This window comes from Schistocerca americana, chromosome 10 (genome assembly GCF_021461395.2).
Source record: "Schistocerca americana isolate TAMUIC-IGC-003095 chromosome 10, iqSchAmer2.1, whole genome shotgun sequence".
In the NCBI taxonomy this organism is placed as follows: Eukaryota; Metazoa; Arthropoda; class Insecta; order Orthoptera; family Acrididae; genus Schistocerca; species Schistocerca americana.
In genome coordinates this window covers 77,801,422-77,815,910 of record NC_060128.1, presented here as the reverse complement: position 1 = coordinate 77,815,910, position 14,489 = coordinate 77,801,422, and positions in this window count along the sequence as shown.

Sequence of the window (14,489 nt, the reverse complement as noted above, 5' to 3'; positions counted from 1 at the left end):
TCATCGTCAACATGATGGTCCAAGGTATAAAGTAAACCTGAAGTGAAGCATTGGAACCGAAAACTGGACTCACAGAAGAGGTTCAAATCATAGAAAGTTAGAGTGTCAGTCCTCATGTACTTAAGTCGGCATTGTGCCTTTTGCTTTAAATTCGGATGCAATTTCTGTGTTTCACCGTCAATAACATGGTCAAAGGGATACAGTAACCTTGAAGTGAAGCATCGGAATCTAAAACTGGACTCACAGGAGAGGTTCAAATCATAGAAAGTTAGAGTGTCAGTCCCCTTGTAGTTAAGTCGGCAATGTGCATTTTGTATTAAATTCGGATGCAATTTCTGTGTTTCATCGTCAATAAGAAGGTCCAAGGGATACAGTAAACCTGAAGTGAAGCATCGGAATCTAAAACTGGACGCACTGGAGAGGTTCAAATCATTGAAAGATAGAGTGTCAGTCCTCTTGTGCTTAAGTGGGCATTGTGCCTTTTGTATTAAATTCGGAGGCAATTTCCGTGTTTCATCGTCAATAAGAAGGTCCAAGGGATACAGTAAACCTGAAGTGAAGCATCGGAATCAAAAATTGGACTCACAGGAGAGGTTCAAATCATAGAAAGTTAGAGTGTCAGTCCTTTTGTACTTAAGTCGGCCTTGTGCCTTTTGTATTAAATTCGGATGCAATTTCTGTGTTTCATCGTCAATAAGAAGGTCCAAGGGATACAGTAAACCTGAAGTGAAGCATCGGAATCTAAAACTGGACTCACAGGAGATGTTCAAATCATAGAAAATTGCAGTGTCAGTCCATCTGTATTTAAGTCGGCATTGTGCCTTTTGAATTACATTCGGATGCAATTTATGTGTTTCATCGTCAATAAGAAGGTCCAAGGGATACAATAAACCTGAAGTGAAGCATCAGAATCTAAAACTAGACTCACAAGAGAGGTTTCTAATCATAGAAAGTTAGAGAGTCAATCCTCTTGTACTTAGGTTGGCATTATGCCTTTTGAATTTAATTCCGATGCAATTTCTGTGCTTCATCGTCGATAAGAAGGTCCAAGGTATACAGTAAACCTGAAGTGAAGCATCGGAATCTCATACTGGACTCACAGGAGAGGTTCAAATCATAGAAAATTTGAGGGTCAGTCCTCTGGTAGTTAAGTCGGCATTGTGCCTTTTGAATTAAATTCGGATGCAATTTCTGTGTTTCATCGTCAATAAGAAGGTCCAAGGGATACAGTAAACCTGAAGTGAAGCATCGGAATCTAAAACTGGACTCACAGGAGAGGTTCATATCATAGAAAATTAGAGTGTCAGTCCTCTTGTACTTAAGTCGGCATTGTGCCTTTGGTATTAATTTCGGATGCAATTTCTGTTTTTCATCGTCAATAAGAAGGTCCAAGGGATACAATAAACCTGAAGTGAAGCATCGGAACCGAAAACTGGACTCACAGGAAAGGTTCAAATCATAGAAAGTTAGAGTGTCAGTCCTCTTGTACTTAAGTCGGCATTGTGCCTTTTGCTTTAAATTCGGATGCAATCTCTGTGTTTCATCGTCAATAAGAAGGTCCAAGGGGTACAGTAACCCTGAAGTGAAGCATCGCAATCTAAAACTGGACTCACAGGAGAGGTTCAAATCATAGAAAGTGGGACTGTCAGTCCTCTTGTACTTAAGTCGGCATTGTGCCTTCCGAATTAAATTCGGATGCATTTTCTGTGTTTCATCGTCAATAACAAGGTCCAAGGGATGCACTAAACCTGAAGTGTAGCATCGGAATCTAAAACTAGACTCTCAGGAGAGGTTCAAACCATAGAAAGTTAGAGTGTCAGTCCTCTTGTACTTAAGTCGGCATTATGCCTTTTGAATTCAATTCCGATGCAATTTCTGTGCATCATCGTCAACAAGAAGGTCCAAGGATTACAGTAGACCTGAAGTGAAGCATCGGAATCTAAAACTGGACTCACAGGAGAGGTTCAAAGCATAGAAAGTTAGAGTGTCAGTCCTCTTGTACTTAGGTCGGCATTGTGCCTTTTGTATTAAATTCGGATGCAATTTCTGTGTTTCATCGTCAATAAGAACGTCCAAGGGATACAGTAAACCTGAAGTGAAGCATCGGAAACTAAATCTGGACTCACAGGAGAGGTTCAAATCATAGAAAGTTAGAGTGTCAGTACTCTTGTACTTAAGTCGGCATTTGCCTTTTGTAATAAATTCGGATGCAATTTCTGTGTTTCATCGGTAATAAGAAGGTCCAAGGGATACAGTAAACCTGAAGTGAAGCATCGGAATCTAAAACTGGACTCACAGGAGAGGTTCAAATCAAAGAAATTTAGAATGTCAGTCCTCTAGTACTTATGTCATCATTGTGCCTTTTGAATTTAATTCCGATGCAATTTCTGTGCTTCATCGTCAATAAGAAGGTCCAAGGTATGCAGTAAACCTGAAGTGAAGCATCGGAATCTAAAACTGGAGTCACAGGAGAGGTTCCAATCATTGAAAGTTAGAGTGTCAGTCCTCTTGTACTTAAGTCGGCATTGTGCCTTTTGTATTAAATTGGGATGCAATTTCTGTGCTTCATCGTCAACAAGATGGTCCAAGGTATAAAGTAAACCTGAAGTGAAGCATCGGAACCGAAAACTGGACTCACAGAAGAGGTTCAAATCATAGAAAGTTAGAGTGTCAGTCCTCATGTACTTAAGTCGGCATTGTGCCTTTTGCTTTAAATTCGGATGCAATTTCTGTGTTTCACCGTCAATAACATGGTCAAAGGGATACAGTAACCTTGAAGTGAAGCATCGGAATCTAAAACTGGACTCACAGGAGAGGTTCAAATCATAGAAAGTTAGAGTGTCAGTCCCCTTGTAGTTAAGTCGGCAATGTGCCTTTTGTATTAAATTCGGATGCAATTTCTGTGTTTCATAGTCAATAAGAAGGTCCAAGTCATACAGTAAACCCGAAGTGAAGCATCGGATTCTAAAACTGGACGCACAAGAGAGGTTCAAATCAAAGAAATTTAGAATGTCAGTCCTCTTGTACTTATGTCATCATTGTGCCTTCTGAATTTAATTCCGATGCAATTTCTGTGCTTCATCGTCAATAAGAAGGTCCAAGGTATGCAGTAAACCTGAAGTGAAGCATCGGAATCTAAAACTGGACTCCCAGGAGAGGTTCAAATCATAGAAATTTGGAGTGTCAGTCCTCATGTACTTAAGTCGGCATTGTGCCTTTCGAATTAAATTCGGATGCATTTTCTGTGTTTCATCGTCAATAAGAAGGTCCAAGGGATACAGTAAACCTGAAGTGAAGCATCAGAATCTAAAACTGGACTCACAGGAGAGGTTCAAATCATAGAAAGATAGAGTGTCAGTCCTCTTGTACTTAAGTCGGCATTGTGCCTTTTGTATTAAATTCGGATGCAATTTCTGTGTTTCATCGTCAATAAGAAAGTCCAAGGGATACAGTAAACGTGAAGTGAAGCTTCGGAATCAAAAACTGGACTCACAGGAGAGGTTCAAATCATAGAAAGTTAGAGTGTCGGTCCTTTTATACTTAAGTCGGCCTTGCGCATTTTGTATTAAATTCGGATGCAATTTCTGTGTTTCATCGTCAATAAGAAGGTCCAAGGAATACAGTAAACCTGAAGTGAAGCATCGGAATCTAAAACTGGACTCACAGGAGATGTTCAAATCATAGAAAGTTAGAGTGTCAGTCCATCTGTATTTAAGTCGGCATTGTGCCTTTTGTATTAAATTCGGATGCAATTTCTGTCTTTCCTCGTCAATAAGAAGGTCCAAGGGATACAATAAACCTGAAGTGAAGCATCAGAATCTAAAACTAGACTCACAAGAGAGGTTTATAATCATAGGAAGTTAGAGAGTCAATCCTCTTTTACTTAAGTCGGCATTATGCCTTTTGAATTTAATTCCGATGCAATTTCTGTGCTTCATCGTCAATAAGAAGGTCCAAGGTATACAGTAAACCTGAAGTGAAGCATCGGAATCTCAAACTGGACTCACAGGAGAGTTTCAAATCATAATAAAATTTGAGGGTCAGTCATCTTGTACTTAAGTCGGCATTGTGCCTTTTGTATTAAATTCGGATGCAATTTCTGTGTTTTATCGTCAATAAGAAGGTCCAAGGGATACAGTAAACCTGAAGTGAAGCATCGGAATCTAAAACTGGACTCACAGGAAAGGTTCAAATCATAGAAAGATAGAGTGTCAGTCCTCTTGTGCTTAAGTCGGCATTGTGCCTTTTGTATTAAATTCGGAGGCAATTTCTGTGTTTCATCGTCAATAAGAAGGTCCAAGGGATACAGTAAACCTGAAGTGAAGCATCGGAATCAAAAATTGGACTCACAGGAGAGGTTCAAATCATAGAAAGTTAGAGTGTCAGTCCTTTTGTACTTAAGTCGGCCTTGTGCCTTTTGTATTAAATTCGGATGCAATTTCTGTGTTTCATCGTCAATAAGAAGGTCCAAGGGATACAGTAAACCTGAAGTAAAGTTTCGGAATCTAAAACTGGACTCACATTAGATGTTCAAATCATAGAAAATTTGAGTGTCAGTCCATCTGTATTTAAGTCGGCATTGTGCCTTTTGAATTACATTCGGATGCAATTTATGTGTTTCATCGTCAATAAGAAGGTCCAAGGGATACAATAAACCTGAAGTGAAGCAACAGAATCTAAAACTAGACTCACAAGAGAGGTTTCTAATCATAGAAAGTTAGAGAGTCAATCCTCTTGTACTTAGGTTGGCATTATGCCTTTTGAATTTAATTCCGATGCAATTTCTGTGCTTCATCGTCGATAAGAAGGTCCAAGGTATACAGTAAACCTGATGTGAAGCATCGGAATCTCATACTGGACTCACAGGAGAGGTTCAAATCATAGAAAATTTGAGGGTCAGTCCTCTTGTAGTTAAGTCGGCATTGTGCCATTTGAATTAAATTCGGATGCAATTTCTGTGTTTCATCGTCAATAAGAAGATCCAAGGGATACAGTAAACCTGAAGTGAAGCATCGGAATCTAAAACTGGACTCACAGGAGAGGTTCAAATCATTGAAAATTAGAGTGTCAGTCCTCTTTTACTTAAGTCGGCATTGTGCCTTTGGTATTAAATTCGGATGCAATTTCTGTTTTTCATCGTCAATAAGAAGGTCCAAGGGATACAATAAACCTGAAGTGAAGCATCAGAACCTAAAACTAGACTCACAAGAGTGTTTTCCAATCATAGAAAGTTACAGAGTCAATCCTCTTGTACTTAAGTCGGCATTATGCCTTTTGAATTTAATTCCGATGCAATTTCTGTGCTTCATCGTCGATAAGAAGGTCCAAGGTACACAGTAAACCTGAAGTGAAGCATCGGAATCTTAAACTGGACTCACAGGAGAGGTTCAAATCATAGAACTTTAGAGTGCCAGTCCTCTTGTACTTAATTCGGCATTGTGCCTTTTGCATTAAATTCGGATGCAATTTCTGTGTTTCATCGTCAATAAGAAGGTGAAAGGGTTACAGTAAAACTGAAGTGAAGCATCGGAACCGAAAACTGGACTCACAGGAAAGGTTCAAATCATAGAAAGTTAGAGTGTCAGTCCCCATGTACTTAAGTCGGCATTGTGCCTTTTGCTTTAAATCGGATGCAATTTCTGTGTTTCATCGTCCATAAGAAGGTCCAAGGGGTACAGTAACCCTGAAGTGAAGCATCGCAATCTAAAACTGGACTCACAGGAGAGGTCCAAATCATAGAAAGTTGGACTGTCAGTCCTCTTGTACTTAAGTCGGCATTGTGCCTTTCGAATTAAATTCGGATGCATTTTCTGTGTTTCATCGTCAATAACAAGGTCCATGGGATGCACTAAACCTGAAGTGAAGCATCGGAATCTAAAACTGGACTCACAGGAGAGGTTCAAACCATAGAAAGTTGGAGTGTCAGTCCTCTTGTACTTAAGTCGGCATTATGCCTTTTGAATTTAATTCCGATGCAAGTTCTGTGCATCATCGTCAACAAGAAGGTCCAAGGTATACATTAAACCTGAAGTGAAGCATCGGAATCTAAAACTGGACTCACAGGAGAGGTTCAAGGCATAGAAAGTTAGAGTGTCAGTCCTCTTGTACTTAGGTCGGCATTGTGCCTTTTGTATTAAATTCGGATGCAATTTCTGTGTTTCATCGTCCATAAGAAGGTCCAAGGGATACAGTAAACCCGAAGTGAAGCATCGGAAACTAAATCTGGACTCACAGGAGAGGTTCAAATCATAGAAAGTTACAGTGTCAGTACTCTTGTACTTAAGTCTGCATTGTGCCTATTGTAATAAATTCGGATGCAATTTCTGTGTTTCATCGGTAATAAGAAGGTCCAAGGGATACAGTAAACCTGAAGTGAAGCATCGGAATCTAAAACTGGAGTCACAGGAGAGGTTCCAATCATAGAAAGTTAGAGTGTCAGTCCTCTTGTACTTAAGTCTGCATTGCGCCTTTTGAATTTAATTCCGATGCAAATTCTGTGCTTCATCGTCAATAAGAAGGTCCAAGGTATGCAGTAAACCTGAAGTGAAGCATCGGAATCTAAAACTGGACTCACAGGAGAGGTTCAAATCATAGAAAGTTGGAGTGTCAGTCCTCTTGTACTTAAGTCGGCATTGTGCCTTTCGAATTAAATTCGGATGCATTTTCTGTGTTTCATCGTCAATAACAAGGTCCAAGGGATGCACTAAACCTGAAGTGAAGCATCGGAATCTAAAACTGGAATCACAGGAGAGGTTCAAACCATAGAAAGTTAGAGTGTCAGTCCTCTTGTACTTAAGTCGGCATTATGCCTTTTGAATTTAATTCCGATGCAATTTCTGTGCTTCATCGTCAACAAGAAGGTCCAAGGTATACAGTAAACCTGAAGTGAAGCATCGGAATCTAAAACTGGACTCACAGGAGAGGTTCAAAGCATAGAAAGTTAGAGTGTCAGTCCTCTTGTACTTAGGTCGGCATTGTGCTTTTGTATTAATTTCAAATGCAATTTCTGCGTTTCATCGTCAATAAGAAGGTCCAAGGGATACAGTTAACCTGAAGTGAAGTATCGGAATCTAAAACTGGACTCACAGGAGAGGTTCAAATCATAGAAAGATAGAGTGTCAGTACTCATGTACTTAAGTCGGCATTGTGCCTTTTGTATTAAATTCGGATGCAATTTCTGTGTTTCATCGTCAATAAGAAGGTCCAAGGGATACAATAAACCTGAAGTGAAGCATCAGAATCTAAAACTAGACTCACAAGAGAGGTTTCTAATCATAGGATGTTAGAGAGTCAATCCTCTTGTACTTAAGTCGGCATTATGCTTTTGAATTTAATTCCGATGCAATTTCTGTGGTTCAACGTCGATAAGAAGGTCCAAGGTATACAGTAAACCTGAAGTGAAGCATCGGAATCTCAAACTGGACTCACAGGAGAGTTTCATATCATAATAAAATTTGAGGGTCAGTCATCTTGTACTTAAGTCGGCATTGTGCCTTTTGTATTAAATTCGGATGCAATTTCTGTGTTTCATCGTCAATAAGAAGGTCCAAGGGATACAGTAAACCTGAAGTGAAGCATCGGAATCTAAAACTGGACTCACAGGAAAGGTTCAAATCATAGAAAGATAGAGTGTCAGTCCTCTTGTGCTTAAGTCGGCATTGTGCCTTTTGTATTAAATTAGGAGGCAATTTCTGTTTTTCATCGTCAATAAGAAGGTCCAAGGGATACAGTAAAAATGAAGTGAAGCATCGGAATCAAAAATTGGACTCACAGGAGGGGTTCAAATCATAAAAAGTTAGAGTGTCAGTCCTTTTGTACTTAAGTCGGCCTTGTGCCTTTTGTATTAAATTCGGATGCAATTTCTGTGTTTCATCGTCAATAAGAAGGTCCAACGGATACAGTAAACCTGAAGTGAAGCATCGGAATCTAAAACTGGACTCACAGGAGAGGTTCAAATCAAAGAAATTTAGAATGTCAGTCCTCTTGTACTTATGTCATCATTGTGCCTTTTGAATTTAATTCCGATGCAATTTCTGTGTTTCATCGTCAATAAGAAGGTCCAAGGTATGCAGTAAACCTGAAGTTAAGCATCGGAATCTAAAACTGGACTCACAGGAGAGGTTCAAATCATAGAAAGTTGGAGTGTCAGTCCTCTTGTACTTAAGTCTGCATTGTGCCTTTCGAATTAAATTCGGATGCATTTTCTGTGTTTCATCGTCAATAACAAGGTCCAAGGGATGCACTAAACCTGAAGTGAAGCATCGGAATCTAAAACTGGAATCACAGGAGAGGTTCAAACCATAGAAAGTTAGAGTGTCAGTCCTCTTGTACTTAAGTCGGCATTATGCCTTTTGAATTTAATTCCGATGCAATTTCTGTGCTTCATCGTCAACAAGAAGGTCCAAGGTATACAGTAAACCTGAAGTGAAGCATCGGAATCTAAAACTGGACTCACAGGAGAGGTTCAAAGCATAGAAAGTTAGAGTGTCAGTCCTCTTGTACTTAGGTCGGCATTGTGCCTTTTGTATTAAATTCGTATGCAATTTCTGTGTTTCATCGTCAATAAGAAGGTCCAAGGGATACAGTTAACCTGAAGTGAAGTATCGGAATCTAAAACTGGACTCACAGGAGAGGTTCAAATCATAGGAAGATAGAGTGTTAGTACTCATGTACTTAAGTCGGCATTGTGCCTTTTGTATTAAATTCGGATGCAATTTTTGTGTTTCATCGTCAATAAGAAAGTCCAAGGGATACAGTAAACCTGAAGTGAAGCATCGGAATCAAAAACTGGACTCACAGGAGAGGTTCAAATCATAGAAAGTTAGAGTGTCGGTCCTTTTATACTTAAGTCGGCCTTGTGCCTTTTGTATTAAATTCGGATGCAATTTCTGTGTTTCATCGTCAGTAAGAAGGTCCAAGGGATACAGTAAACCTGAAGTGAAGCATCGGAATCTAAAACTGGACTCACAGGAGATGTTAAAATCATAGAAAGTTAGAGTGTCAGTCCGTCTGTATTTAAGTCGGCATTGTGCGTTTTGTATTAAGTTCGGGTGCAATTTCTGTGTTTCATCGTCAATAAGAAGGTCCAAGGGATACAATAAACCTGAAGTGAAGCATCAGAATCTAAAACTAGACTCACAAGAGAGGTTTCTAATCAGAGGAAGTTAGAGAGTCAATCCTCTTGTACTTAAGTCGGCATTATGCCTTTTGAATTTAATTCCGATGCAATTTCTGTGCTTCATCGTCGATAAGAAGGTCCAAGGTATACAGTAAACCTGAAGTGAAGCATCGGAATCTATAACTGGACTCACAGGAGAGGTTCAAATCATTGAAAATTTGAGGGTCAGTCCTCTTGTACTTAATTCGGCATTGTGCCTTTTGTATTAAATTTGGATGCAATTTCTGTGTTTACATCGTCAATAAGAAGGTCCAAGGATTACAGTAGACCTGAAGTGAAGCATCGGAATCTAAAACTGGACTCACAGGAGAGGTTTAAATCATAGAAAGTTAGAGTGTCAGTCCTCTTGTACTTAAGTCGGCATTGTGTCTCTTGTATTAAATTCGGATGCAATTTCTGTGTATCATCGTCAATAAGAAGGTCCAAGGGATACAGTAAACCTGAAGTGAAGCATCGGAATCTAAAACTGGACTCACAGGAGAGGTTCAAATCATAGAACATTAGAGTGTCAGTCCTCTTGTACTTAAGTCGGCATTGTGCCTTTGGTATTAAATTCGGATGCAATTTCTGTTTTTCATCGTCAATAAGAAGGTCCAAGGGATACAATAAACCTGAAGTGAAGCATCAGAACCTAAAACTAGACTCACAAGAGAGTTTTCCAATCATAGAAAGTTACAGAGTCAATCCTCTTGTACTTAAGTCGGCATTATGCCTTTTGAATTTAATTCCGATGCAATTTCTGTGCTTCATCGTCGATAAGAAGGTCCAAGGTATACAGTAAACCTGAAGTGAAGCATCGGAATAATAAACTGGACTCACAGGAGAGGTTCAAATCATAGAACGTTAGAGTGCCAGTCCTCTTGTACTTAATTCGGCATTGTGCCTTTTGTATTAAATTCGGATGCAATTTCTGTGTTTCATCGTCAATAAGAAGGTCCAAGGGTTACAGTAAAACTGAAGTGAAGCATCGGAACCGAAAACTGGACTCACAGGAAAGGTTCAAATCATAGAAAGTTAGAGTGTCAGTCCTCTTGTACTTAAGTCGGCATTGTGCCTTTTGCTTTAAATTCGGATGCAATTTCTGTGTTTCATCGTCAATAAGAAGGTCCAAGGGGTACAGTAACCCTGAAGTGAAGCATCGCAATCTAAAACTGGACTCACAGGAGAGGTCCAAATCATAGAAAGTTGGACTGTCAGTCCTCTTGTACTTAAGACGGCATTGTGCCTTTCGAATTAAATTCGGATGCATTTTCTGTGTTTCATCGTCAATAACAAGGTCCAAGGGATGCACTAAACCTGAAGTGAAGCATCGGAATAATAAACTGGACTCACAGGAGAGGTTCAAAGCATAGAAAGTTAGAGTGTCAGTCCTCTTGTACTTAGGTCGGCATTATGCCTTTTGTATTAAATTCGGATGCAATTTCTGTGTTTCATCGTCCATAAGAAGGTCCAAGGGATACAGTAAACCTGAATTGAAGCATCGGAAACTAAATCTGGACTCACAGGAGAGGTTCAAATCATAGAAAGTTACAGTGTCAGTACTCTTGTACTTAAGTCGGCATTGTGCCTTTTGTAATAAATTCGGATGCAATTTCTGTGTTTCATCGGTAATAAGAAGGTCCAAGGGATACAGTAAACCTGAAGTGAAGCATCGGAATCTAAAACTGGAGTCACAGGAGAGGTTCCAATCATAGAAAGTTAGAGTGTCAGTCCTCTTGTACTTAAGTCTGCATTGTGCCTTTTGTATTAAATTGGGATGCAATTTCTGTGCTTCATCGTCAATAAGATGGTCCAAGGTATACAGTAAACCTGAAGTGAAGCATCGGAATCTAAAACTGGACTCACAGGAGAGGTTCAAATCAAAGAAATTTAGAATGTCAGTCCTCTTGTACTTATGTCATCATTGTGCCTTTTGAATTTAATTCCGATGCAATTTCTGTGTTTCATCGTCAATAAGAAGGTCCAAGGTATGCAGTAAACCTGAAGTGAAGCATCGGAATCTAAAACTGGACTCACAGGAGAGGTTCAAATCATAGAAAGTTGGAGTGTCAGTCCTCTTGTACTTAAGTCTGCATTGTGCCTTTGGAATTAAATTCGGATGCATTTTCTGTGTTTCATCGTCAATAACAAGGTCCAAGGGATGCACTAAACCTGAAGTGAAGCATCGGAATCTAAAACTGGAATCACAGGAGAGGTTCAAACCATAGAAAGTTAGAGTGTCAGTCCTCTTGTACTTAAGTCGGCATTATGCCTTTTGAATTTAATTCCGATGCAATTTCTGTGCTTCATCGTCAACAAGAAGGTCCAAGGTATACAGTAAACCTGAAGTGAAGCATCGGAATCTAAAACTGGACTCACAGGAGAGGTTCAAAGCATAGAAAGTTAGAGTGTCAGTCCTCTTGTACTTAGGTCGGCATTGTGCCTTTTGTATTAAATTCGGATGCTATTTCTGTGTTTCATCGTCAATTAGAAGGTCCAAGGGATACAGTTAACCTGAAGTGAAGTATCGGAATCTAAAACTGGACTCACAGGAGAGGTTCAAATCATAGGAAGATAGAGTGTTAGTACTCATGTACTTAAGTCGGCATTGTGCCTTTTGTATTAAACTCGGATGCAATTTTTGTGTTTCATCGTCAATAAGAAAGTCCAAGGGATACAGTAAACCTGAAGTGAAGCATCGGAATCAAAAACTGGACTCACAGGAGAGGTTCAAATCATAGAAAGTTAGAGTGTCGGTCCTTTTATACTTAAGTCGGCCTTGTGCCTTTTGTATTAAATTCGGATGCAATTTCTGTGTTTACATCGTCAATAAGAAGGTCCAAGGATTACAGTAGACCTGAAGTGAAGCATCGGAATCTAAAACTGGACTCACAGGACAGGTTTAAATCATAGAAAGTTAGAGTGTCAGTCCTCTTGTACTTAAGTCGGCATTGTGTCTCTTGTATTAAATTCGGATGCAATTTCTGTGTTTCATCGTCAATAAGAAGGTCCAAGGGATACAGTAAACCTGAAGTGAAGCATCGCAATCTAAAACTGGACTCACAGGAGAGGTTCAAATCATAGAAAGTTAGAGTGTCAGTCCTCTTGTACTTAAGTTGGCATTGTGCCTTTTGTATAAAATTCAAATGCAATTTCTGTGTTTCATCGCCAATAAGAAGGTATAAGGTATACAGTAAACCGGAAGTGCAGCAACGGAATCTAAAACTGGACTCACAGGACAGGTTTAAATCATAGAAAGTTAGAGTGTCAGTCCTCTTGTGCTTAAGTCGGCATTGTGCCATTTGTATTAAATTCGGAGGCCATTTCTGTGTTTCATCGTCAATAAGAAGGTCCAAGGTAAACAGTAAACCTGAAGAGAAGCATCGGAATCTCAAACAGGACTCACAGGAGTGTTTCAAATCATAAAAAAATTTGAGGGTCTGTCATCTTGTACTTAAGTCGGCATTGTGCCTTTTGTATTAAATTCGGATGCAATTTCTGTGTTTCATCGTCAATAAGAAGGTCCAAGGGATACAGTAAACCTGAAGTGAAGCATCGGAATCTAAAACTGGACTCACAGGAGAGGTTCAAATCATAGAAAATTAGAGTGTCAGTCCTCTTGTACTTAAGTCGGCATTGTGCCTTTGGTATTAAATTCGAATGCAATTTCTGTTTTTCATCGTCTATAAGAAGGTCCAAGGGATACAATAAACCTGAAGTGAAGCATCAGAACCTAAAACTAGACTCACAAGAGAGTTTTCCAATCATAGAAAGTTACAGAGTCAATCCTCTTGTATTTAAGTCGGCATTATGCCTTTTGAATTTAATTCCGATGCAATTTCTGTGCTTCATCGTCGATAAGAAGGTCCAAGGTATACAGTAAACGTGAAGTGAAGCATCGGAATCTTCAACTGGACTCACAGGAGAGGTTCAAATCATAGAAAGTTAGAGTGCCAGTCCTCTTGTATTTAATTCGGCATTGTGCCGTTTGTATTAAATTCGGATGCAATTTCTGTGTTTCATCGTCAATAAGAAGGTCCAAGGGGTACAGTAACCCTGAAGTGAAGCATCGCAATCTAAAACTGGACTCACAGGAGAGGTCCAAATCATAGAAAGTTGGACTGTCAGTCCTCTTGTACTTAAGTCGGCATTGTGCCTTTCGAATTAAATTCGGATGCATTTTCTGTGTTTCATCGTCAATAACAAGGTCCAAGGGATGCACTAAACCTGAAGTGAAGCATCGGAATCTAAAACTGGACTCACAGGAGAGGTTCAAAGCATAGAAAGTTAGAGTGTCAGTCCTCTTGTACTTAGGTCGGCATTGTGCCTTTTGTATTAGATTCGGATGCAATTTCTGTGTTTCATCGTCCATAAGAAGGTCCAAGGGGTACAGTAAACCTGAAGTGAAGCACCGGAAACTATATCTGGACTCACAGGAGAGGTTCAAATCATAGAAAGTTACAGTGTCAGTACTCCTGAACTTAAGTCGGCATTGTGCCTTTTGTAATAAATTGGGATGCAATTTCTGTGTTTCATCGGTAATAAGAAGGTCCAAGGGATACAGTAAACCTGAAGTGAAGCATCGGAATCTAAAACTGGAGCCACAGGAGAGGTTCCAATCATAGAAAGTTAGAGTGTCAGTCCTCTTGTACTTAAGTCTGCATTGTGCCTTTTGTATTAAATTGGAATGCAATTTCTGTGCTTCATCGTCAATTAGATGGTCCACGGTATACAGTAAACCTGAAGTGAAGCATCGGAATCTAAAACTGGACTCACAGGAGAGGTTCAAATCAAAGAAATTTAGAATGTCAGTCCTCTTGTACTTATGTCACCATTGTGCCTTTTGAATTTAATTCCGATGCAATTTCTGTGCTTCATCGTCAATAAGAAGGTCCAAGGTATGCAGTAAACCTGAAGTGAAGCATCGGAATCTAAAACTGGACTCACAGGAGAGGTTCAAATCATAGAAAGTTGGAGTGTCAGTCCTCTTGTACTTAAGTTGGCATTGTGCCTTTCGAATTAAATTAGGATGCATTTTCTGTGTTTCATCGTCAATAACAAGGTCCAAGGGATGCACTAAACCTGAAGTGAAGCATCGGAATCTAAAACTGGAATCACAGGAGAGGTTCAAACCATAGAAAGTTAGAGTGTCAGTCCTCTTGCACTTAAGTCGGATTATGCCTTTTGAATTTAATTCCGATGCAATTTCTGTGCTTCATCGTCAACAAGAAGGTCCAAGGTATACAGTAAACCAGAAGTGAAGCATCGTAATCTAAAGCTGGACGCACAGGAGAGGTTCAAAGCATAGAAAGTTAGAGTGTCAGTCCTCTTG